The following is a 25,157-nucleotide window of genomic DNA, read 5'->3' on the forward strand; positions in this document are numbered from 1 at the left end:
TTAGCCTTCGGTCAGTTTTTATCTTTGTTATAGTGTTCCTTGGTAATTTGAAAAACTTATCTTTAAATTTTTGGCAGAACCTGGAAAGAATCAAACGATTTTCTATAGAAGCATGTGATAAATAACGTTTCTCGGGTAACGAACGTGATTCCGGAACGAATCATCTTCGTTAGCCAAGGTATCACTGTACTTGTGTTAACCGCGCATCCCCGATATAACAATTTTCTTAAATTTAACGAATCCGTTAAATCGGGGTTCGACTGTATTTCAATTTTTTTTCCATAGAATAACGTCAAAATGATGTAATTTTCCGATTGATTCAGTTGATTTGCACAATCGGTTGCCTAACTGGGCAGTCTTAAACATATGGTACGTACGATTTGAGAACAACAAAATTTCACTGTTTGACCTTGAACTCGATAAAAGTGAAGGTCGAATATCTCGTGCGCCAAGATAAAGGACAACGACGTGTCTCCTTTGGCAAATGAGAAAGAAGACTTGTGCTGTCCCATCACCCCCCTGTGCCTTTGGTGCTGCTACTCACCAACAACGAGAAGCAAAAAGAAAAAACGGCAAAAATTCTCGAGAAAGAAAGCGAGAATGCAGCAAAAACTGGCTTTTTCCTTTTACGAAGCTAAAGGAAGAGGAGGGGGGGGGGGTAATATTACCACGCACACATTGCATAGCTATAGAATCTTCTCCTCCTCTTCAACACCTTCTTAACCCAAGCCAAATTTTTGTGGAGAGTATCCACTCCATTCTTGAATTGTCATTCACCCGGCGTACCTACGTATGACGTCACAGAAAGAAAAAATAAGTAAATAAAAACGAACGGGTTGGTTGAAACCGGGTTTGTTGTCTGATCACAAGGCACCTACTAACGACTTCCAACATCATCGAAGGGATAGCTCTTGTCACGCTCTCACGTACCACAATCTTACAAGAACAAGGCACTGTCCGCAATTTAACAAACGCTGCGTGACCTTTTTGTTAGCCTCGAAATTCTGTCCTTGTTTCCTTTCTCCGTTTTATTACCTCCGTTTAACAATGCTCCATTTCTAGTGTCATCTTCCGCATTGCCATCATTTGCATGAAATACGTTTTCAACTAAGTTTTTAGCATTAATTTTTTTTCCTGAACGACAGATAATCTTTATCGGTGGAAAAAATACAATAAGTCATATATATAGGCCTATATAGCAACAAGTTATCGGTCGTAATTGCGCTAACACATAGCTGCTGAAATTTTTACGAGTGCAGTGAAACGTTTGTCAGATGAAAATGTGTTTAATGTAAATACAGTGAAATCTCGCTACAACGATATTTGATATAACGATAAATCCCTGTACAACGATATTCGATATAATGATAAATCCCTGTACAACGATATTCGATATAACGATAAATCCCTGTACAACGATATTTTTTCGAATTTTGTTCGGAATTGCCTATAGTCAGATATTGAACTCCTCTCGATACAACGATATCCTTTGCTACGATAAATCCCTCTACAAGGATATTTTTTGAGGACATTGTAAAACTGCTACAATGACAATTTTTATATTTCACTCACACAAAATCGCCCTCAATATATTTTTAAATTCCTCACCAGTCTGTTCTTTCGAGGATGATTGATAACATGGGTATTTTGCATTATCTACGTTCCGAAAGTATTAAATGGAGTTGTCGTGAAGCTACTTTCCGTGTAGTACACAAAAGTGCTATGAAGAAAGATACTTTATGGGGTGAAACAACCAACTGAATTTTATTTATCGACTAATCAATTAGAATTTTTTGCTGCCGAATAAATGCTTATAAATGTATTTTATGGTGTATAACGATATAACGATAATCTCTCTACAACGATATTTTTCGTTGGTCCGCAGAGTATCGTTATATCGAGATTTCACTGTATATACCGTCGTATGCAGCCAGACCTCGATATAACGTCAATCCACGGGCCGAATAAAAATGACTTCATAAGTGACTTACGTAAGCCTAATTTGCTAACCATGCTGGCAGGGACTTTAAAAAACTGACATTTTAGACAGCGTGACGTTAACCATCTATGTACAGTTCACCCCAAGGCAGTAGCGAGTGGGGAGGGGGACTTGGATATCTGCCCCTCCCCCGAAATGTGATAAAATGACCGAAAAAAGGGAAAAAGATGGCCAAATCTATTGCTCCATCACTTTTATCCCCCCCCCCCCGAAATGAAAGTGGTTCCCCTTCGAACGAAATTTCGGGCCTGGTTCACCCCCATAAAAATATTTTTTTGCAATGGGTGTAAGTGGGTTCTGTTGGTATATTTTTGGTTCATACACTGATCAACATAGCAATTTAATTAATCAGAGTGTTTTTTTCAATTAGTTACAATGGCCAATTAAGGGTAAAATATACAGTTTGCCTCTATTTCACTGTTATCTATAAACAGACAGTATCTTGCTTAGTAAAGTTGAATAGTTATTACTTTGAATTCCGTCATTGATGCGATTTTATAAATCTCTGAACAAGTAAAATTTCAGCAGCTCTCAAAAAATGACACCAACAAAGAATTAACTCTTTCTAGATAGAAAAATATTTTTTCTTATGCAGCCGTATTTTGTACTGTGAAATGACATTAAAAGATGTACTCTCTAATATACCAAAAAATTTAGAAAAGAAATTGATATAATGGTTTTTTTATCATATATTTGCCATGTATATTCAAATATACACCGAACCATAAAGGGGGTTAGAGGTGATAGACGTTATACCGAGATCTGACTAGTTTGTGATTTAGATTATCACTGCAAATTATTTTTTTAAAAGTCTCGTAGATGTTTTTCAAGAAATTAATTATTTGGATGGGTTTCTCTCTCGTAACCTTTTTAATAAGGAGAAATAATCCTTTTTATAATTGAAAAAAAAAATCATTAACAGAGTTGAGAACTGATTTTTTACTCGTTATAACCTGTCGCGATTTTTTTTTTGATTTTGTAAATTCATGACATTGAGTTACTGTTCGAAGTTGAGGTACTACACAAATACAAATACAAACACCACAACAGGCGAAATATCCAACGAAGTGGCTGAAAAAAAATGCCAAAAAAAAATATGGATATCAAAACATAACCAAATTACAGAAACCCAATATAAAAGCACAAATCACGAAATAAAAAAACCTAATAATTAATACTATACATGTCTATACATACTATCTGTGTACTTCTAGGTCGATAAATGAATCTTTTTTGTGTTGCGATTTTTTTTTTACAACATATACGGTCCCGAGCTTCATTCCACAGAATATTTGTAGTAGAAGACCCTAAAAAGTCGCATTTAATGCGCCCCATTCTCAGAGGTATAGGTCTTCAACCTTCTAGATCTAGACTAGATCCTCTCTTCCTCAACTTTATTTATTTCTTTTTCTTCCTTAACGGAAGGGAACCTCTGGAAAGGAGGAGCAATACACACTTATTGCACGACATGCTGGTATATGGGGGACTTTACACAAATCACTTACAGCATTTTGGTTTTCCTTAGTACCGTTTCATAATTTTTAGACTTGACGTTTTCTTGAGAATGGCATAGTATATGTAGTCAAAAATAACCCGGTTACAAAACGAGAATTCACAGTAGAAACTGCATAAAATTTCTCAAATGGATATAAAATTTTATTTGTTCAGATTTTGAGGAAATCTCCGGGAAAAGCAGATATTGGGGAGGGGCTTTACTAGAAATATAGATGTTTAGTTAGATGGTTGATATATGCTGTTAAAATTTGGGCCTCTGAATTAGCGTTTCTCAATCTATGACTCGTGGGTCAGTCCGCAACGATGTGACAAGTGGTTCCTAGGTAGACTTGAAAATTAGAATTTAATTGAAATGATATTGAACATTATTGAATGTGCCAGAAATATTGATGATACAGACATAGCTTCAATCGGAAGATTAGACCATAATAGTCTGTCGAATTCTTTCACACATTTTACTGGTCCTTGGTTCCGAAAGGTTGAGAAAGGCTGGTCCACAAACCAGATAAAATCAAACCAAATGTTATGGACTAAGGTGTCTGTTTCAGTTTTTTTGGCCTCTTTTAATTAGCTAATTAATGTGATGTGGATAATTATATAAATAGTGTTTAGTTAATGTAGCAGTTGATTGGTTATTGTTCTAATTTTAATGTACCGGGCCGCAGTCTCAAAATCTTGAGAACCACTGCTCTGAATTATAGGGAACCTGAGCGAATTTTCACTATTTGCCCATTCAGAATTTTTCAGAAGCTTGTTCTAATGGAACATATTTACTTGTCGGATGCGAGCTGCAAAATACTCACTGAAAACTAGACGAAACTGATATTTGTAAAATGTGTCTTCTGGAGTCTGATCACATCAATATGTGGTTCAACAGTTTAAAATTTTTTATTCAAATCAGAATTAACCACATGTTCATACTTTTTGACTATTCTCACCATTGTAAAAGGGACTAATTTTCAAGAAATCCAAAGAAACAGACAAAGCAAAATGAAGGCACCCTCGTTGACCAGGTGCACTCAACTAGGAGAAATTTTTTTTCTATTCATGTCATTTTTGGTTTCTTAAAAAATGATAGAAATAATATCAGAATATCCAAGGGCATTCTGGTTGTCTTTGGGGCACACTTTAGGCACGTGCCCGAGCAGGTGTTTAAAAGCTGTGGTTATGTTTTCTGAGTTTCTTACGTCAGGACGCAACAAGTCCTGCGGCATCGGACCACTTATTAAGAAGGTGGGGTCACTTCTCATTTTTTTCTTTCCCCACCACTGAACTCTAAAGTCAAAAGAAAATAAGTAACTTTCTACCATCTTTTGAACCAACCTTCTTTCTCTATCTAGAAAAAAAACCAAAATTGTTCTTCTTTTTCCATTTTTTTCTCTAATTTTAGGTTAGTTTCTTTTCTTTTATTCTGTTTCTACTCCATTTTTTTTCCTTTAGCACCATCACCTGGATGGGATAATATAATAAATGAACACTGGTGTGTTTTTGAAGCAAAACGTAATCTTGCCTAATACTTAATCTCTTCGGGATGACTTTGGTTAGTTTCCTACGAAAATGTACTTGTAGCGGGACGAAAAAATCTGAAAAAGTCCATTTTCGAAGCTAAATTATAAGTATAGTTGGTAGTATAGGAAAAAATTTCTTTCAAAAATCATCCTTTTTCAATTCAGAAGAAATCCATTGGATGGATATTACTTAGTTTCTGTTTGGTATCGGTATTTTGGTTTTTTATAGTTTGAGTATGTTTGTGATTTGATGAGCTATTAAGTTCTACTATAATGTTGTAGTAACAAATCACACGTCATGTGAAAAAGAAAATGATCGAATCATATTCTTCCTGCGTGTGATGTTTCTTAATATGCCAATAGATGAACGTCATGCCAAGTTTTTTCTGCTTTCCAAACCAGTTACGTTCACTCAATGATGCAATGTTATTTGCATTTTTTTCTTTTTTGAGAACCGGGAGTAGGTCAAGTCAAGTTAGAATTACCAAATATTTTTAATCAGCTATTGTATTCGTTTCAGAAAGGGGAAATATTTTTTTTCCATAAGTTCATGATACCATAATTCTAAAATTTAGTTAAATATCATTGTGTAGTGTGATCGGGATCTAATCGTTATTCTTCAAGATCGCAGTAATCTCAAGAACTCTGGTTGTTGACTCGTTTGGTCACTGAGTGACCATGAAAAAAATCATCGCAATTTTCAATAAAGATTTAACGATTCCAATGCGGTAATGGTTGTGTCGCTATGACTGTTCTTGTTCTAAATATTTTTTAAACGACAATTTCACAAAAAAAAACCAAAAAAAACCACAGTACTTGAAAGAAGTTACATAAATATTAAAGTGAAATCTCGATATAATGATTCTCTGGAGGGAAGGGGTCCAAAACATGTCGTTGTAGAGAGATTATCGCTATAGTGAGAGAAGGTAGTTCAACATTAGACTATAGCCATTTCCAAACAAGACTTAAAAATACCGTTGTAGAAGGATTTATCGTCATATCGAGTATCGTTGTAGTGAGGTTTCACTGTACATATTAGTGTTTCTTATCCTTTTTTTCGCCCAGGGCCCTTTTTGGACCATATTTTTTACTCTTGACCCCCTTGTATTATCCAGAGTCCTCACCCTCATCCAGAAGCGAGACCACCTGTACTTATTGAATAAATTCTTGTTATTATCTTCTGTATTGATAACAGAAATGTTGTCAATAAGTTAATAAGTTCGATCTCCGAACCCCTGGGCTGGAGTCCAGTGAGCTTCCCTCTTGGTGCGAGTTCATAACACCATCAGGGCTATCTTGAGAACATCGTGGGCCCCCGGGCAAAGTGATTTTTCTGTGGCACCACCTAGTTAGAGATAACCTGCCTGCCTATTCATGTGCTTATTCTCGACAATTGTAACAAGCCCTCAATATCATGGGACCCTTATCCACTTGAGGTCCCCCGAGCCGCGCCCGGGTGAGTCCCATGTGTTAAAACGGCAGTAAATACCATAATTCCAAAATTTCGTTAAATATCATTGTGTAAGGTGCATTTGGGATCTACTCGTTATTCTTCAAGCTCGCAGTAGTTGTTGATTCAAAATCATGGGCCATAGGCTAAAGCAGCGTTTCTCAACCTATGGTCTGCGACGATGGCGTAGGTTGTCTACAGGCAGACTGGATAATTCCATTCTAACTGGACGGAAAATTATTCAATTGTTGTAATTGATATTAGTAATATCCATATGGATTTACGAATAAAAAAATTGTACCTTCCTACTTAGGTTCATTATACCTCATCAAGGCAAATGCGGTAAATACACGGTACATCACTTATTTGCAGCCCAAAAATGCAATTTACGACAAATTTGCTAATTACTACAAAAAGGGGTGAAGGGTGGGAAAATAAAAGGTTGCTACAAATCGAAATAAGCAATAATGTTTGACGGGAAAAAATATTCAAATGGCCCGATTAATATAAAATACGGGACGTCACAAATTGTCTTTATAAACGTTGCCATAAGTCAGTAAAATCCCGAATTCAAGTTAAAATTGAGGAAAAACAGTTTAACTATTCTTTATATAATGTGAGATGAATATTTGTATTTATACCCAAAATATTATCATAAGTTACATAAACAATGTTTATTAACGATTTTAGTGAACATTATAAATTTAAGTAAACATCATTGAAAAAACGGGAAAATGTGTGAAAGAAATCAGAACAACCAAAATAACAGGAATGTCCCGTAATACGGGATGCAAGTGATCCGTCGAATTGTTTCAGACATTTTACTGGTCCTTGGGTTCAGAAAGGTTGAGAAACACTGGGCTAAACTGATGTGCTAGGGCCCCGTATTCAGTGTCTTTTCCTTCACGTGATTTTTCCCCGTGGCCCCCTTCAGAATGTCCCAGGACCACAAGGAGACCATGTGGCTCAACGTTGAAAAACACTGTTATATATGTTACCTATCAGATATTTTTGTTGAATCACTATCTACTTATTTTCTTCGTAGTATGTCTTATTCCAATAGGGAAAAGTCTATACACTCCCGGTCAACAACCAGACAATATATTCAAGCATTCAACAAGATCGGTGACTCTTTCTGGAGAAAAAAATAAAATGCGGCAAAAAAATGACCGCCTAGTAAGAATTTGTTGTCTGTTGATGACCCTCCTCCACGATTTGAAAAAGAAAAGTAGCCAAAGAGGTAGGGAATGAGGTTATGTATAGGGTCACTGTCAAGGACAGAATGACCTTTGCGGCCCCTATAAAAGAGTGCCGGCCTTGAAAGAAATTAGTTCCTCCGCAGCTCGGCCACAACCGGAAAGGAACCCTCTTTGCCACTAGGGAGCCTTTTTAGTAAAACGGGGGGGTTGGAAGCCAGACGCGACAGAAGCCGTCGGGCGTATTGTAACGAGCATCGGATTTAGTACAAACAAATCCTTAAGAAAAAGACCACCCACAAGGACGTACTCTTCATAACGTGTTTTTCTCACTGCCCAAGTTACTTGTTGGAATTTCTATTTTTTTTTGTTGTTTTCTAGAGTGAAGAGTATGATGATCAAAGCGAAGTCACTCCAATATTTCGCCGTTAAGTGAACATCTACATCGATTGCTCGCATGCAAACGACGCGATTTACAGGTTAATAAAGAACCAAGAATGTCACCTGCAAAGTTATTTCTCCCTCCCGTCGTGCCAAAAACCCGATCGTAACTTTTTTTTGCTCCATGCCGTTCTTTGGTTGACCTTTAATCTTTTTCGCCGTTTTGCTATGTGAATTACGGTAACATCTATAATGACAGAGAGTTAGTTTTTCACGAGGAATCCCGTGTGTAATTATTTGGCGGTCCATAGTATCCACCCTGTATATAGCCATGTATCACACGTTAGAGATAAAAAAAAATGGATTTGGGGCTTACCGGACCGTCTTACATCAGCACATCGAACATTGGCCAGGGATCTCCAGCCACTTCGCGAATTGACAGGCTAAAGTCCGAATCAGTTCTGCATATCGGGCTTTGGATTTCGCGAAGTGGCCGCCCATTCGACGAATTTGCCGAGAGTTTTGGGCAAAGTACGATTTACAAGAAAGCTTCGGGCTTTGACCGGCCAATTCGCGAAGTCGTCGGACATCCCTGGCCAATGTTCGACGTGCTGATGTAAGACGGTCCGATAGGCCCCCAAATCAGATTTTTTTCATTGCTAACGTGTGTGACACGGCTATATATTATAGCTGTATTGGATTAGCTCCATGTGATGAGAGAAAAAACTATTTATATAATAATATGTAGACACGCACATACGTATATAGTTTTACAAAAATAAATGTAAAAGGGATCTTTTAAAACATTTTAGGGATTTTTCTTAGTAAAAGGGAAATTTTAGCGATATTTTCCAGTTACAAAAACCGTGACACCGAGCAAGCCATCGCCAATCATGGCCAACCAGTAGGTTAAAGTCCTTGGGTTTTAGATTGCTTCTCAAAAATCAAATCTCTCAAACTAAAAAATCTCCGTTGGGCGCGAAATGGGACACGTGGATAAAGCAGATACACGCGATCGTGCCAATTTTGGATTTCGAAAGGCCGGATTGACGCTTCCTGATTGGCGAATTTTGTGTTTTCTCCACAAAAATTAAATATTTTTTGTGATTTGACGTAATGGTGACAGTTTACAACAACGCTTATGAAGCAGCAGTTTTTTTGGGTATATTCTTGATGAATAATTTTTTTCACTAAATGCAGGGATTTTTTACAATCACGGGCGAAATTCGGGAGATGAAAGAATTTTTCGGGAGTCCAGGAGGTAGAGTAGGAATTCGGGAGCCTCCCAGAAAATCCCGGAGACTTGGCAGCTATGAGAAATGATTTGAGCTTTGTCCGGCCAATTCGCGAAGTGGTCGGAGATCCCTGGCCAAATTTTGATGTTTTGATGTAGGATGGTCCGGTAGGAGACAAATCCATTTTTTTTCATGGCTAATGTATGATACAAGACTATATAACATCAACTGTATTGCATATATTATTAGCTCCATGTGATGACAAAAAAAAAAGAAAAAAATAATACATAAATATATAGTTTTTACCGTCAAATTTTGAAAATAAAATGATTACCGCGTCGTGACCGCGATATAATGGGTTGCCATAACTAACGTGGCCATAATTATCACGAAAAAATACGCAAACTTAGCGATGACATAGAATCGTATCTTTTGTTATCGGGCTTTGGCCAGGGATCCTCACCCACTTCGTTAACTGTCTGGCCAAAACTCGAAATTCGGACATTGTCCAAGTCAGTTTACAACGAAATTGTCTGATTCGCGCTCTGGCCGGCCACTTCGCGAATTGGCCAATTGCACCAATTTCGGGCTTTGGCAGTAACATATATATTCATACAACTTGGATAATTGGCATGACAATCATTTTGTTTCTTTCGAAATTAATATTCTTATTTTTTGTATTTAAAACTTCGAGTTGGTTTTGGCTAACGTGTATATATATGGGAAATATCTCTCTCGTCGAAATAAGAGAATACAGTATATAAATTAGTATAAAAATGGCAATAACAGAAATCAGAAACATCTTTGGTAATTTATGTCTAAGTGCTTATAAAGTACATCGACGACTTTGAGTTGAAAATTTCGACTCTAATGTGCTTATTTTTGAAATACAATAACACATCTGGTAAACAATAATTCATTAACGAGTTATTTATTCAAAAATAAAATGGCACGAGGAAGTGAAAGTTATTGTGGGTTTCATCATGCTATTTCAAAAAGTCTGTCTGGAAAAGAGAAAAAAGAGGGAAAGTGTGTGTTTTTGTGTGTTATTTTATTATGAGGTAGAAAGGATCGGAAATGAGCATTATCAGCATTTACTTATTACTCGAAATACAACGCGAGAAAATAGTAAGAAACCAGTTTCCATGACGACGAAGCGTGCGAAGATGTCTTGAAACAGCATTCGCTATGAACTTTGGAGTTAATCTGCTACAACTCTGGAATTAATCGGCTAATTTGGTTTACTGCTGCTGCTGTGACAAACAGCGAAAACAGCATTTGGTGAGCTTCGAAACAACAACAACAACAGTCGGCAGAAAATTAAGAAAAACTAAACATGCTCAACAAGAAGAAACGCTAATAAAAACAAGAAAAGAATTGTCACACACTCACACACGCGCACAAAATAAAGCCTTATGCATGCGATGGAATAAAAATAAATGAAAAAAAATTCTACACAATTTTTTTTTGTCTTTTGTCTCGCGAGACTTTTACATGGATAGTTCCTTTTTTTTAAAAAAAAAAGATTTGTCGTGTGTACGAGTAAGAAAGACATTTGTCTAAGAGTTGTTGGATAAATGAGGAAGTTCTAAGCTCTTTTTTTGTGCTTGTAGATGGAGAAAGTAAAACTAAACGCTTTGGATACGGTAGCCTAACGGAAATCCTCAATTATTTATTCTCTTGGTCAATACGTGAATGCATCGTCGAAATAACGTTTGCTTATTTTAAAATATTTAATTTAGAGTTTGAGCTTCTACAGGTCAAAGTCAGATTCGGATTGATTTTGTTTTTTCTTTCTGGTTTTTTTTTTTAGTTTCAACCGAGAAATTGCGGACATTTTTTTTTTTCCTGTACGTTTTTTGAATTAACTTATGTCCGTACCAGCTGTATAAATAGATAGATAAAAAAAAATAAATAAAATATTTTCTTTCCCTGGAAACGAGTGATTTTAGAAAAATAAATTTATGACTTGAATGAACCTTTATGAATGAAATTTTTGCTTTCTTAATTGAGTTTGGAATCTTCACGCTAGTGCTTTATAAAAAGAAAAATATATTTTCCAATCAAACATTGTTCCCAATCGAGAATATTGGCCGTTGAAAGGTACACAAATATGAAAAAATGAGTACTCTGTCTGTATCTTTCGGAAGAAGATCCGCGTGATTTTTTTTCATGATGTGACAAAATGTTTAATGCATTTTTGAAAAATCTCATTTATTTGAATTTTGATAATGTGCTTAAATTGTCATGTTACTGCGCTTATCAAAAAAAAAATCTAGGTTGCCTTTGCAAAAACGAGAGTGTTCTATATTTATGCAACTTTATTCACAAAGTGAATATTCATAAATTTGTATTTCATGTAAGTTAAGAATAATTATGATACTTTCTAAATGCAAAAATATTTCTACATATTACTGCCAAACATTTAAGGAACGTTTTCCTCGTCTCTCTAAAAAAATTACAGAAAATTCAGCTGTATTATTCTAGCACTGACATTATTAAATTTTACTGAAATTAGTTCCAATAATTTAGTATTGCCAAGAAATTTATGGCTACTCAAATAACTCAGCATAGACCATATCGGAAAGATTACGAGTGCACATTAATGTACAAATTTAGAGAATTTAAATCGAGTGTTCATATGAACATATACATACTAAATCAATTGAACTACGTTGAGTGTGCGTGAAGAGATATTACGAAATTCACTCTGATCTTGATTAAGCCGGAGAAACAAGTGCACTGAATACGAATATCCGATGATTAGGCTCTATCTTCCGGAAGGAAGGTCAAGTCCCAGTACTCACATGGCAGGGAATATGAGAGTTTCTAAAGATTTGTTTCCACCTACATGCATTATAGCCCAATATGTAAACAATAACTACTATCACACATTCCTAATCCCCCCGCCCAAACGAAGGCCTATAGGGCTCTAGCTAGAGAACCAGCGGCCGATTTTATGTTTTTAATTTTTTTGACGTGAATGTCTGACCGAACTGGTTGTATTGCTGAGAAGTTCGTACAACGAAAATAGGTTAAAGGCTCAATTATAGAAGCGTGTGAAATGTATAAAATTTTTATTATCTACCGATATGGTGCACTGGTGAAAATAATACATCTTCATGTGTTTGGGTATCTGACGAGCGACACACTATCGTAACGAAATCAATTTACACCAGTGGTTCTCAAACTTTTGTTACCCGCGGTTCCCTTACCCAATTCATGGTTCATCTGCGGCTCCACAGAATAGTTTAGTAGATATATTGAGATATAAAAGAACCACACTTTAAAGCATAAATAGACATAAATAGACACACAATTCAATATCTCCACCTCCAAACGACGCCCTTGACAAAGGTTGGCGATGGCCCTACGAGCCGCGACGCACACCTTGAGAAACACTGTTTTACACTATTTCACTATATCTTAGAACTTACAGGATGCAGATAGAGAAGAAATATATCTACAAATAGTAGGGCCCTCACATAAGGCACGATGACAGGGCTAAAAAAAAAAAAATTAATCTTATAATTTTTTACTTTTACACACTATAAAGCGATTCGCGAAAAATTCTGGACTATGGGATCGGATCCAAGAAATGTGCGGGTCCTGAAAGATGCACCTTGATTCGATAAATCTTACGATATTCAATTAACCGTATTTTATTGTCTATAATCCGCGGACTATATGTTAAAAACATCGGAATTTCTTAGCGCCGAAACTGTACCGTTTCTTCTTATTTGTAAATTTTACTTCTGAGAAGATGGAATAAAAATAAATATTTTCAAAATTAATTTGAAAAAAAATTCTAAGATTTATAGATGCCGTATAAATGTGAGCAGAAAAATCGAAATTTTTTCTACAAAAACTTGATAAAACACTTTGTCATTTAAATCTTTTGATAATTTTGCTTTCATTATTGATAAATGAAATTTTCACATGCAAATTACCCGCCGCCGCGGACTATACGATGGTATCTTTTCTCAAAGTAGCGAAATTCACATCTGCGGATTATAAGCAGGAAAATACGGTATATGTGGATACATCTTCAGTTTTTTAGTTACCACAAAAACAAGTAGTATTACACTCTGAGTGATGAGGAGTAAAACGCGTATTCATATTCATATTTGTGGTCCTGTCGATGAAACTGTTTTCACCCATTTTAATTTTTACACTATAAATTTAGTAGAAATTGAATATAATTTCTGGCGTAGGCTATGGTCCCTACATCCTGCAGCAGAGCCCCAGGCCAGAATTTTCATGGGCCTGGAACTGTAATGAATTTATAGTTTAAAAAAAAACTACAAAAAATGACAAGAATGGTCTCGGGCGCCAAGGCTGGAGCGCTGTCAGCTCGACCCTCGTGGGGCCATGGCTTCAGTCCCACCAAAAATCCTGGCCGAAGGTCCTCATCCCCGTACACAAACGCCTACCACAAACTTTCGTTTGTCGGTAGGCGTAGAAAATATCAACTACATTTTTCAGTATTTAATTTTTTTTACAGAATCGCTGCTAAGTATCATAATGTTAAAAATACTAGGTGGCGTAAAAATCGCCATTATCACTACCAGCATATCCCGGCTAGATATTATCGATTTCTTTAAATCTCGCTGAACAATGATTTTGCCCCTAATATACAGTGCATACTGTAAGTACATAGGCATCTATCTATGTATGCAGGAACCGTAGTATATGGAAAGAGTTCGGGAACACCACAGGGGAAAAAGTACAGGGTGGGTCATGAAAATAGGGATCGCACCACTTCGGGTAAACCAACCAGCCAATAAAAGCTCAATACAAATAATAATCAGATAGGAGAAGAGAGTAAAAAAACAGCTACAACACCCTCCTTATACCTGGTAAAGCAGTATTTCTGTGGGAAAAGGGGGTTTTTTGACACTGGGGAAGCGATAGTTAGGACCAGCAAGAATATTATGGCCCACGAGAAAAGGAACAAATACGTCGGGGAGGAGGGAAAATATTATTTGAGACACAATGGATACACCCTTTTCCTATTCAGGGAAGAACTCGAATATATATATGTGTATACATACACATAAAAAAAGAAGTACGGGCCCCCGAAAAATACAGCTGCACGCATAGTTTGAGGCAGCACGGCCTGCTGCCTATATCTGACCCGTAACGCCACGGCTTCTACTACTACTACTACTACTACTATTACTACTACCTGGCACGCCTCGTTCGTTCTCGTACCTATAACTGTGCTAAAAAAATCACGAGGGATTCTTCCCGCACTCACCAAAAATCTACCCTTAAAATTGGATGGCGGCCAGAAGCAAAAAAAAAAAAAATTCTCATCGCGGATAAATTGTCAAAAAAACGCCGAATATATGGCTAAGCTATCGTATTGCATATGGTGTCGTACTTTTTTATTTTTGGATTTGTGGATTGTATACTTATTTATCACATACTTCTTCGTGTTCGACGACGTTATATTTATTCTCTTCGAATATAGCCATTCAAGCACCAAAGTTTTTTCATTTAATAAAAGTATCCAATATCTCTCACGGGACCAAATAAACATCGAATTCTTGAGAGATAACTTCTATATTTTGGCACGACTTCAACCTGTTTAGCATGAAAAAAAAAAATCATTTTTCAATATCCTATCGTATATTTAAAGTGATTTGAATCAATCTCAGAGCATTAGAGGCAATCTTCGACAGTCTAGTAACTACAGTTAAAAAGTGAGAGGGGAACTACCTCCTTTTAAGACCACTTTCCCGTTCCGAAATTTTTCCTATAGATATTAAAGTAAATTTAATTCTATCAAAGAGATTTTTTTCATCTACCATTTTACCCTAAAGGACCACATTTTGATGCGAAGAGGATGTTTCATGACATGGCTTCAGCTGACACATCAGTAAATTCCCGCCATATGGCTATTACTTTATTATACAGCTCAAAGGATTGCTATACTTCACATCTACTAAATCCAGTTTTGGATAATGAAATTCTGTCAATGTACTTGATGCCGCACCAAGGAAATTTTGATGAAATAGTTGGGAGAAAGCAATTATAAATAACTTTTTGAGTGGTTACAAATTAAGCGATAAGCAAAAATATAAAGACTGAATATCAATTGCTAAAAACGTAGGATTTTTACTTTACTACAGTAGTACAATGTAGGCAACATGAACTCCCATGGCCTCTAAACTGGGATCTTTTATGGGCTTCCCGATCAGACTTTCACGGGACCCCTTTATGATGAATTTATAGGGTAAAAAAAACAAAAAAGAAGATTAAAATCACCCAGGGCTGGAGCCTTGTCAGCCCACCCCATGTGGGGGCCATGGGAACTCCATTTCCAGATTAATGCTTTTTTTCTCCCATGTTTGTTTTGTCAATACGGGATCTGAAAATTACGTATGGTTTCGAAACATTTCAATAGCTTAAAAAGATGCATAGTTGAGTTCAAACACAGCAATCCTGACAAAATTTACCCTTTCTTCCGGTCACTATTTTTTTTACGATAGATTAAATTTTAATAGGTTTAGATGCTGATATATAAACATCAGCTTATTTAAGTGAAATTATTTAGGTATACATTCGTTCAGCTTGAATATGTATGAGAATTAGTAATTAATCATAAGTGATTGAGACTTCATGTTGAAATAATGCATGACTATTTTGGTAACCTGCTTCTCGAGGAAATAAAAGTTGGGTTTTTTCTGCTGCTGAGCGCGAGATTATCATTTTTAGACTAAAGCAAGCAAGCCAAAATATTGATCTGAAATAAATTCTGGAATGATTACAGCGCCAAACACAGCGGTGACAAATGTACGATCGCATGGGAGGCATTGCGCTTTTCAAGTGGCAGCTTGTATAATTTCCCTTTTCAAACAAAAGTCACACGCTATTTAACTTCTACAACTTATTCATAACGGAATGATTGATGCGAAACACGTCTTTCGCTTGTGGCGCTTTTTCGCTTTTTTGGCTCCTAAAAAATTTATATTCTCGACATCCATCGCCCAAACCCATTGAGAAACTCACTAAAGAGATATACAAATACCCATAAAATAACGAGCCACAGTTTGGTTGACATCTAACCTATTCCAATCCCACAGAAACACAAAATGTGATCTCGGAGGATAGCAGTGACAAGTACAAAAAACGAAAATGATTAATACGAATCTTAAAGAACTAACTCTGTGTATGAATCTAGCTTTCAATTCAATGAGACTCTTATAAAAATCTTGTAAATAACACAAGCCATAGCAGTCATCTATAGGTTTAGTTAATTTTGTGCAAATTAAGTGTTTGACAAAGTGAAATTACGAGCTCAAAACAAAAACTCTAGTCCAATTTATTTTTCTATGAAACTTTTTTAATGTTCATATTAATCAAGTTCTATTTACAGATAATATAAGGCGTAGAAACCAGAGACAAATATATATATTATATACTGTATACTTTTTGTAAGAGTGTAATGTAAGCGAGTGCTTGTCAGGATAGCTGGTTTTAAACTGCAAACTATGCACCTACCGTTTATCGCCCAATTTTGGATCCCTCCGCGAGTAATGACGAGCCTTTCTTTCGCGTTTTTTAATTTACTCATATATTTGCATGTACATAACTTACCTGGAAGTTCATCATACGACGGTACAAATTTACACGAACTAATAATTGTGAACATGATTTTGCTTTTCACTGTAATAGAGACAATTAAATCTGTCATTCCTAATTTTAGCACAGTAATACATACCGTAAATTTTCTTCGAAAGTACAATACTGGCACAGATAAAAAAAAAAGGAAAATGTATGAGAGACTATTCAAGAAGATATACGAAAATTTCACAAAATTCCTTTGCGGCTAATCAACTTTCTCTTATGTACGATATTGAGGGGATTGAAAAAGAGGTGTTTACTTACATGTGTTTTTCGTTAAAATTTCTTGGAACGAAGAGAAAAAAAACTTCATATACATAATACATGGTCACGGTAGTCTGCACTTTGTTTTTGTTGTCGAAAATATTTCCCACAGGAATATCCGACACGTCATCGAATATTAAACACCGATTACTTTCATTCGCTATGACCTAAAATTATACACCTCTCAGCGAATGCTTCATAAAAAAAAAATAACAATAATACATATAAAAAAAACAGTGTCGAATCAAAGAACATGGTGAATTTTTATTTTATATTTAATCGAAATGTGGGAAATTTTTGTTATTATTTTGTCGGTGTTATTTTTGTTGTTGATTATTGTTTTACATGAGCAACACCCAGAAGAAGAAGAAGAAGACTGGTCGGTTGATGGTCTGCTGCACCTTTAACCACCGCCTACTTTAGTGGAAGAAAAAGTATATAGTCAAGTTCATTTGAGTGAGAGACGATTGGACCGATTCCCGTTGCATCACATTTACTAAGAAACTTCTTGTTTTTTTGCTTAATTTTAAACCAGAAAAGAACAAGTCTGACTAGTGCTTCTTCTCTCTTCCCCCGCGTCCTACATTTCCTTTATTTTATTTTATTTTGCCATTATAGTCTCCTATTCTAACACTTGTTTTATCGCAACCGCAAATATCATTTTTACTAATCTTTTTCTTCATTTTTATAGTTCATCGGATACATTATTTTTCGACCGAGAACTATCCCATTGAAATCATTCAAAAAGTCTTAGCATATCTTTAATTAAGTAAGAGTATCCCATCGTGTTTGTTTTATAATTTCACAAAACTGGTTTTCAATGATAAAAAAAAATTGACAAAATTAAATTAATTAGTAAGCAATTAATTGTCTATGTTATGTGTGTTCAAAAATGTACTATAATTCGAATTTATTTTGATATCGAAACTGTTTATGCGCGATATTGAGACTACCTTTTTCCGATACAATTGGGTAACGATTTTAAAATTTATCTCTCGGGTTATTGATTTTGCAGTAATTAGATCATTTTTTTGGTTTCCTTTCTTTTTATTGTAATAGTTACCATCGTTTAGACTCGAATAATTTCACTTTCAGTGTTAAGATCTGGGATTGAAAAAATTGAATATTATAGTTTTGCAAAATCAAAGCAAAATTATAAAGTAGTTATGCTAGTTATAGCTATTTTGGAATCTGAAAAATGAATTTTTTGCACTTGAAGTGTAAAATTGATGCCGTGGGAAAAAAAAAATATATATATACATTTTTCCCCACGGCATCAATTCTAACAAAAAAAATTCATGGTCTATCTTTTAGATTATTATAGAAAAGGTTTTCCTGATTTGTTTAAAAAATTTCTATTTTTATTTAAAGAATTATAATAATCGATTTTAAGATATTTTGTGTTTGCGAAAGGTTTGTTCATGTGAATGGTTTAATGATAGAATGGAATAATAGAATTCTTCTCTCTTTTCGCTCTGAATTTCTATATTTCGGGGAGAATTCAGGATCGTCATGAATTTGGTCAAGAACTTGCAAATTCTTATTATCGAACTGTGTTACACATAAATATCTAAGATATTAGAAATATTTAGTAATGTGTTCATCATAGGCGTAAGAATAATGGGAGGGCTCAAAAATATTGGAGGAGGCTCAAACGCAAAATTTCTTTAGATAATATAGACATGATGGTAAATACTGGAGGGGAGGGCATAGGCCCTTTAAAAATTCCCACCTATGGTGTTGATTGAACCGTTTGATATTAAGCTAAATTTCGCAGCGACAGATCGAGGTAATATTTATTGTATATTTGCATAAAAATTTCAGTTATAGGTGGTTGATATTTTCTAAAATTACGTCAGCAACAACAGTTTTAAAAATTGCGATAATTTTTTACTCTCACGAAATTATTCTTCTTTTGAATAAATTTGTTATTACGAATGAAACAAGCCACATAGCTTTCTATAAGTCTTTCGCATCACCAATTTGAAGAGCCACACTCGAATCATGTACTTGAAATTTTTTAGTCAAAACAAAGTTGCGCTTCAAATATTTCTCGTGAAGCTTACACTTATTTTCACGACAGATGCATTGTAAAATGAGTTTAGTTCAAGTTCTTACCTGGAAAAAAGCTGACGTGACTTATATAAACCTAAATACAAATAAGACAAATTCTTACCTGAGAGAATGGCTCACCAAAACAACACGAACATCTCCCGAAACCACACAGTTATGTGTCCAAAGACGATAGTTTAAGTTGGAAAAGAAAACAAACTAACAAAGTCAGATTTTATCTGTAAGAAAAAACATAAGACGCAGTTCTATAAAATCCATCTGCACCAAAGTAATAATCCCACCGTGTGTTCCAATAGACAGATTACAACAAAACGGGACGACGATTATGACAACGACGAAATCGACACGACTCACAAAACAAACTCACGTCACGTTAATTATCATACACATTTTGTTCCCGCAATTCGGAGAAAGTATCGGAATTCACACACGAGCACTTCTTGTATATAATAACCGCGCGTGAAACAAGTCCAGCGGTAACTTCATAATAATCAACAAGTCTGTTTATGACAACGCAACTTGTTTCCGTTGAGGGAAACAAAAAAAAAAAAAAAATCCAATCAATCAGTATTTGGTCGATAACTGTCTGGCAGTGTATATATATTCCTTGTTTTCACGTCGAGGTTGAAAACCGACGAAAATAAAACTAAATAAAAACGGGTATATTTTTAAAAAGAAGCGGGAAATTTTTATCTTGTAGTGGATCGTAGGCGCCAAAAGAGCGAGACATTGAGAGAGAGAGAGAGAGAGAGAGCGTTTCGTTTCGTATCACAGCTGAGAATGAAGTGACTGGAGTGAGTGAGTTGTACAACAACTCGGTTCGGATGGATATAACCAACTCTCCACGCTGTTGCGGCCTTTTGGGGCTGTTTCGTCAAATCCTCTCACCCGCCTGCGTGGCCTTCTTTTTGCTCTTTATATTTATTTCTTGTGTCTTTTTCCCACCTCGGTGAGTACTTTTAGAGTTGGCTCTCCGGAATGGATGGATGGCCGGCTAGAACAATGAATTATATCGACGTCATGAATAGAGAGGGTGCATGTTGTACGTCCCGTGATTTTGGCTTTGTTTCTGCTCGCGGGTTTAGTGGGTGGGTCAACGGGGTCCGGCCCAGGCAGGACCTCGCATAAACTATTAAAGACTTTCAATGATATTCTCAATCATCAATACTTTTTAGATATTTAACAATTCTGGATCATCAATAATATTAGATTTTCAACAATTCTGAATTATCAATAATATTAGATTTTCAACAGTTTTGAATTATCAATAATATTAGATTTTCAACAATTCTGAATCATCAATAATATTAGATTTCCAACAATTCTGAATCATCAATAATATTTGATTTTCAACAATTCTGAATCATCAATAATATTTTATTTCCAATAACTCTAGATATTCAATAATATTAGATATTCAATAATATTAGATATTCAATAATATTAGATATTCAATAATATTAGATATTCAATAATATTAGATATTCAATAATATTAGATTTCCAATAACTCCAGATATTCAATAATTCTAGATCTCCCCAATAACTCTAGATATTCAATAATTCTAAATAGATTTTCCATAATTTTGGATTTTTAATGATTCTAGAGTTTTAATGATTCTAGATTTTTAATGATTCTAGATTTTTAATGATTCTAGATTTTTAATAATTCTAGATCATCGATACTTCTGGATTTTTGAAAATCAGGAACTTTTAATAATTCTGGAGCTTCGAAAATTAGAAGTTTCCAATAATTTTCAATAGTTCTGAATTTCTTTAAATAATTCTTGAATTTCTTTAAATAATTCTTGAATTTCTTTAAATAATTCTTGAATTTCTTTAAATAATTCTTGAATTTCTTTAAATAATTCTTGAATTTCTTTAAATAATTCTTGAATTTCTTTAAATAATTCTTAAATTTTTTTTGAATAATTCTTAAATTTTTTTTGAATAATTCTAAAATTTTTTTTTGAATAATTCTAAAATTTTTTTTTGAATAATTCTAAAATTTTCTTTTAGTTCTGAATTATTTCTTTCATAAATTCTGAATTTTATGACTAGAGTGAGTAACAACAATTTCGTTTCGGATGGATATAACCAGCTCTCCACGTTGTTGCGGCCTTTTGGGGATGTTTCGCCAAATTCTCTAACACACCTGTCTGCCTGCATGGCCTTCTTTTTGCACTTTATTTATTTCTTGTATCTTTTCCCCACTTCAGTGAGTACTTTTACAATTGGCTCTCTAGAATGGACAGGATGAAAATTTATCTGAGGGGATTAGAAAGGTGTTCGTTAAAATGAAATTTTCGCCATAACGGTGTTCGTTAAAACGGGATTTGGCTGTATTAGATTTTTAATAGTTCTAGATTTTCAATAATTCTGAATCACCAATACTACTGGATTTTTGAAAATCAGGAACTTTTAATAGTTTTTGAGTTTCGAAAATTTTAGAAGTTTCAATAACTTTTTATTAATTCTAGGGTTCTAAATTTCTTTGAATAATTCTAAAATTTTTAATTCTGAATTTTCAATAGTTCTGATATTATTTCTTTCATAAATTCTGAATTTTTGACTGGAGTTGTACAACAACTTGGTTCAAATGGATATAACCAACTCTCCACGCTGTTTCGTCAAATCCTCTTATCCACCTGCCTGCTTGCATGGCCTTGTGTTTGCTCTTTATTTATTTCATGTGTCTTTTTCCCACCTCATTGAGTACTTTCAGAGTTCGCTCTCTAGAATGGATGGAGATGGGAATGGCCAGCTAAAAAACAATGAATAATGTTGTAATGAAAATGTCATGTGAGATATCCACGATATCAGAAAAGAAAGTGCGTGCTGTACATACCGCGATTGGCTTTATTTGTGCTTGCGTTTTAACGGATGGGTCAACGGGTCCGGTCGAGGACCTCGTATCAACTATTAAAAACTATCAATGATTCTGAATTTGCAATAATTAAGGGTTTTCCATGATTTTTAATTTTCAATAATTAACGATTTTCCATGATTCTGAATTTCCAATAATTCTGGATTTTAAATAGTTCTAGATTTTCAATAATTTTCAATAGTTCTGTATTCTTTAAACAACTCTCAAATTGTTTCTTTGAATGATTCAAAAATTGTTTCTTCGAATGATTCTAAAATTGTTTCTTCGAATGATTCAAAAATTGTTTCTTTGAATGATTCAAAAATTGTTTCTTTGAATGATTCAAAAATTGTTTCTTTGAATGATTCAAAAATTGTTTCTTTGAATGATTCAAAAATTGTTTCTTTGAATGATTCAAAAATTGTTTCTTTGAATGATTCAAAAATTGTTTCTTTGAATGATTCAAAAATTGTTTCTTTGAATGATTCAAAAATTGTTTCTTTGAATACAGCGAAATCTCGCTATACAACGATACTCAATATAAATCACTTATAGTCTAACCTTAAACTCCTCTCGATCGAACGATGTTCTTTAGTACGATAAACCCCTCTATAACGATATTTTTTTATACACCGCTACAATGATATTTTCTTTATATTTCGCTCGAAATATCCTTCAACATATTTTTAAACACGCCACACATTTTCTTTCTTTCGAGGAGTCTAATAATATCGGTATTTGATACCAAACCTTATCACCGAAAGTGTTGATGAAGTTTTTCGGTATCGTTCTTTTTGTGATATACCAAAATGCATTGCGATAAACCTCTTCACAGGGGCAATACATCTAACTGAATTTTGTTTAACAACTTATCAATTAAATTTTTTGCCGCAAATAAATACTAAAAAGCACATTTTTTAGTGGTACTAACAACGCCCATTAAAAAAGATGTCAACAACAAATTTGGTGGCATGTGATGGTAATCTTTTTTTTTTGATATAACGATAATCCCTCTACCACAAGAACTAAACTTTTTCTTGGTCCGTCATAATAATTCCAAATATTATTTAATTGAGAGAATATTTCCAAATTTTCATCAATTTTGAAATTATTTAATAAATAAATGTGTGTGAAGTAATTTTCTGAAATTATTTCTTTCGTTTGTGGAATTGTTTTAGTCCTTAATTCTGAATTTTTATCAAGTCAGAAATTTTATAATTCTGAAATTGTTTCTTTCGTTATCTATGAAATTATTTGTTTCTTTCGTTATCTATGAAATTATTTGTTTCTTTCGTTATCTATGAAATTATTTGTTTCTTTCGTTATCTATGAAATTATTTGTTTCTTTCGTTATCTATGAAATTATTTGTTTCTTTCGTTATCTATGAAATTATTTGTTTCTTTCGTTATCTATGAAATTATTTGTTTCTTTCGTTATCTATGAAATTATTTGTTTCTTTCGTTATCTATGAAATTATTTGTTTCTTTCGTTATCTATGAAATTATTTGTTTCTTTCGTTATCTATGAAATTATTTGTTTCTTTCGTTATCTATGAAATTATTTGTTTCTTTCGTTATCTATGAAATTATTTGTTTCTTTCGTTATCTATGAAATTATTTGTTTCATTGATTCTGAATTTTTGGTTATTCTGAAAGCATTCCCTTTATTAACCAATTTGAATCCACTTTCTCATTCGCTATCAATCCTGTATGACCGCGCATCAATAAAGAATTGGAATTTTTTGCACTTCAGAAGCGGAGTATCCATTCCGTTTATAGATGCAAATGGGGAAATTTCGAACTTTCATCAATTCTGAAATCTCACCTATTTTCCTCCTTCTCTTTTCTCGAATCTGAACTCTAGACGCCCTTGAAAAATGTTTGGGTTCCGTGCCCCCGGAATCGTTAAAAAGGGTCCTGCCTATTTCATATCTACCTACGTCTTTTTTCGCAAGTGACTGGTTTATCTGGAATACAGGATGCGGCGTCTTAACAAGCAGGCCAACTGGGCCCCTAAATTATTAAAAAAAATTTATATTCATATAAATTTATATTTATCTACTTTTTATTTCTTACTTCGATGTACCATACCGTGAACCACCGTTTATAGCCATTATTTCATTTTTTATCTGCCTTTTTGGTTAGGTATTTTTGGTTAGTAATATTTCAATTATGAAACTTAGTTTGCTTTGAAACCAGATGCGTATTTTTTCCAACAAAATGGTCGAAAAAAAAGACCAGAAAAAGGTGGCAACACTGAAGCACAATAAAAAAATTGAAAATAAACGCGCCAACAAAAAAAAATGCGTATAATGAAACATTTCTCATGTCAGCAATCGAATTCAAACATGAGATTACAGACGCTGAATATTTTTCATTGACAACGATTCTCTCTCATACACACTACATAATACAATATAGTAATATTCCGAATTCATAAACCCAAAACCTGTTACATAAATCAATTTTCCGAGATATCAGTTCATGCGTATTACTGTTTGATGTCGGAACTTTCAAGCGCCATCTGTCGTAGGATCTCGAATCTATAATAGATTACTTTTTTCCTGTCAAATTTGGAGATGATTATGTGAGAACTGGTTTTAGTTTTTTTTTACTTGTAGAAATATTATAAAGATTTTTTTTCTCCTGAGAAAAGTATTGTTTCGTTTCGAATGAAGCTAAATTATGATTTATCCACAATTATTTATTATTTTATGTTTTAGTAAATAAACTAAAGATATTAATTGAGTGAAGAAGTTAAGAAATGAAGATATTTATTTACGGTGCAACTGTCGTTAAATAGATGATTCGATGATTCAATTTTCAAAATTTTCGTTCCTGAAATATTTTTGAAAAAATCACCACATAATCGATCAACTTGTAGTCATTTGAATGGTTTCAAGACACAGTAGTATTCTACTCTATACACTGACCACTCTAATTATAGTTTTCAGTAACATCTCTAAATAATTTGAATAATTTTAGCTTACCATCTCCATATCCCTCAGAGAAAACTAAATACTCCTCTAACATGTTATA

General features: G+C 34.3%; 1 protein-coding gene across 1 annotated transcript in view; it reads right to left on the reverse strand.

The window, feature by feature from the left end:
- LOC149080646 (zinc finger MIZ domain-containing protein 1-like) overlaps nucleotides 1-20,100 on the reverse strand; it is a 128,690-nt gene extending 108,590 nt beyond the window's left edge. Inside the window, exon 1 of the mRNA XM_089239813.1 lies at nucleotides 19,357-20,100. The gene's annotated coding sequence lies outside the window, so the exon portion shown is untranslated. The remainder of the gene's footprint in view (nucleotides 1-19,356) is intronic.
- Nucleotides 20,101-25,157: the final 5,057 nt, after the last annotated feature.

Source organism: Pholcus phalangioides, unplaced genomic scaffold (assembly GCF_987345545.1).
Source record: "Pholcus phalangioides strain wild (caught in Gottingen) unplaced genomic scaffold, Ppha-v1.0 ptg000011l_1, whole genome shotgun sequence".
NCBI classification, from domain to species: domain Eukaryota; kingdom Metazoa; phylum Arthropoda; class Arachnida; order Araneae; family Pholcidae; genus Pholcus; species Pholcus phalangioides.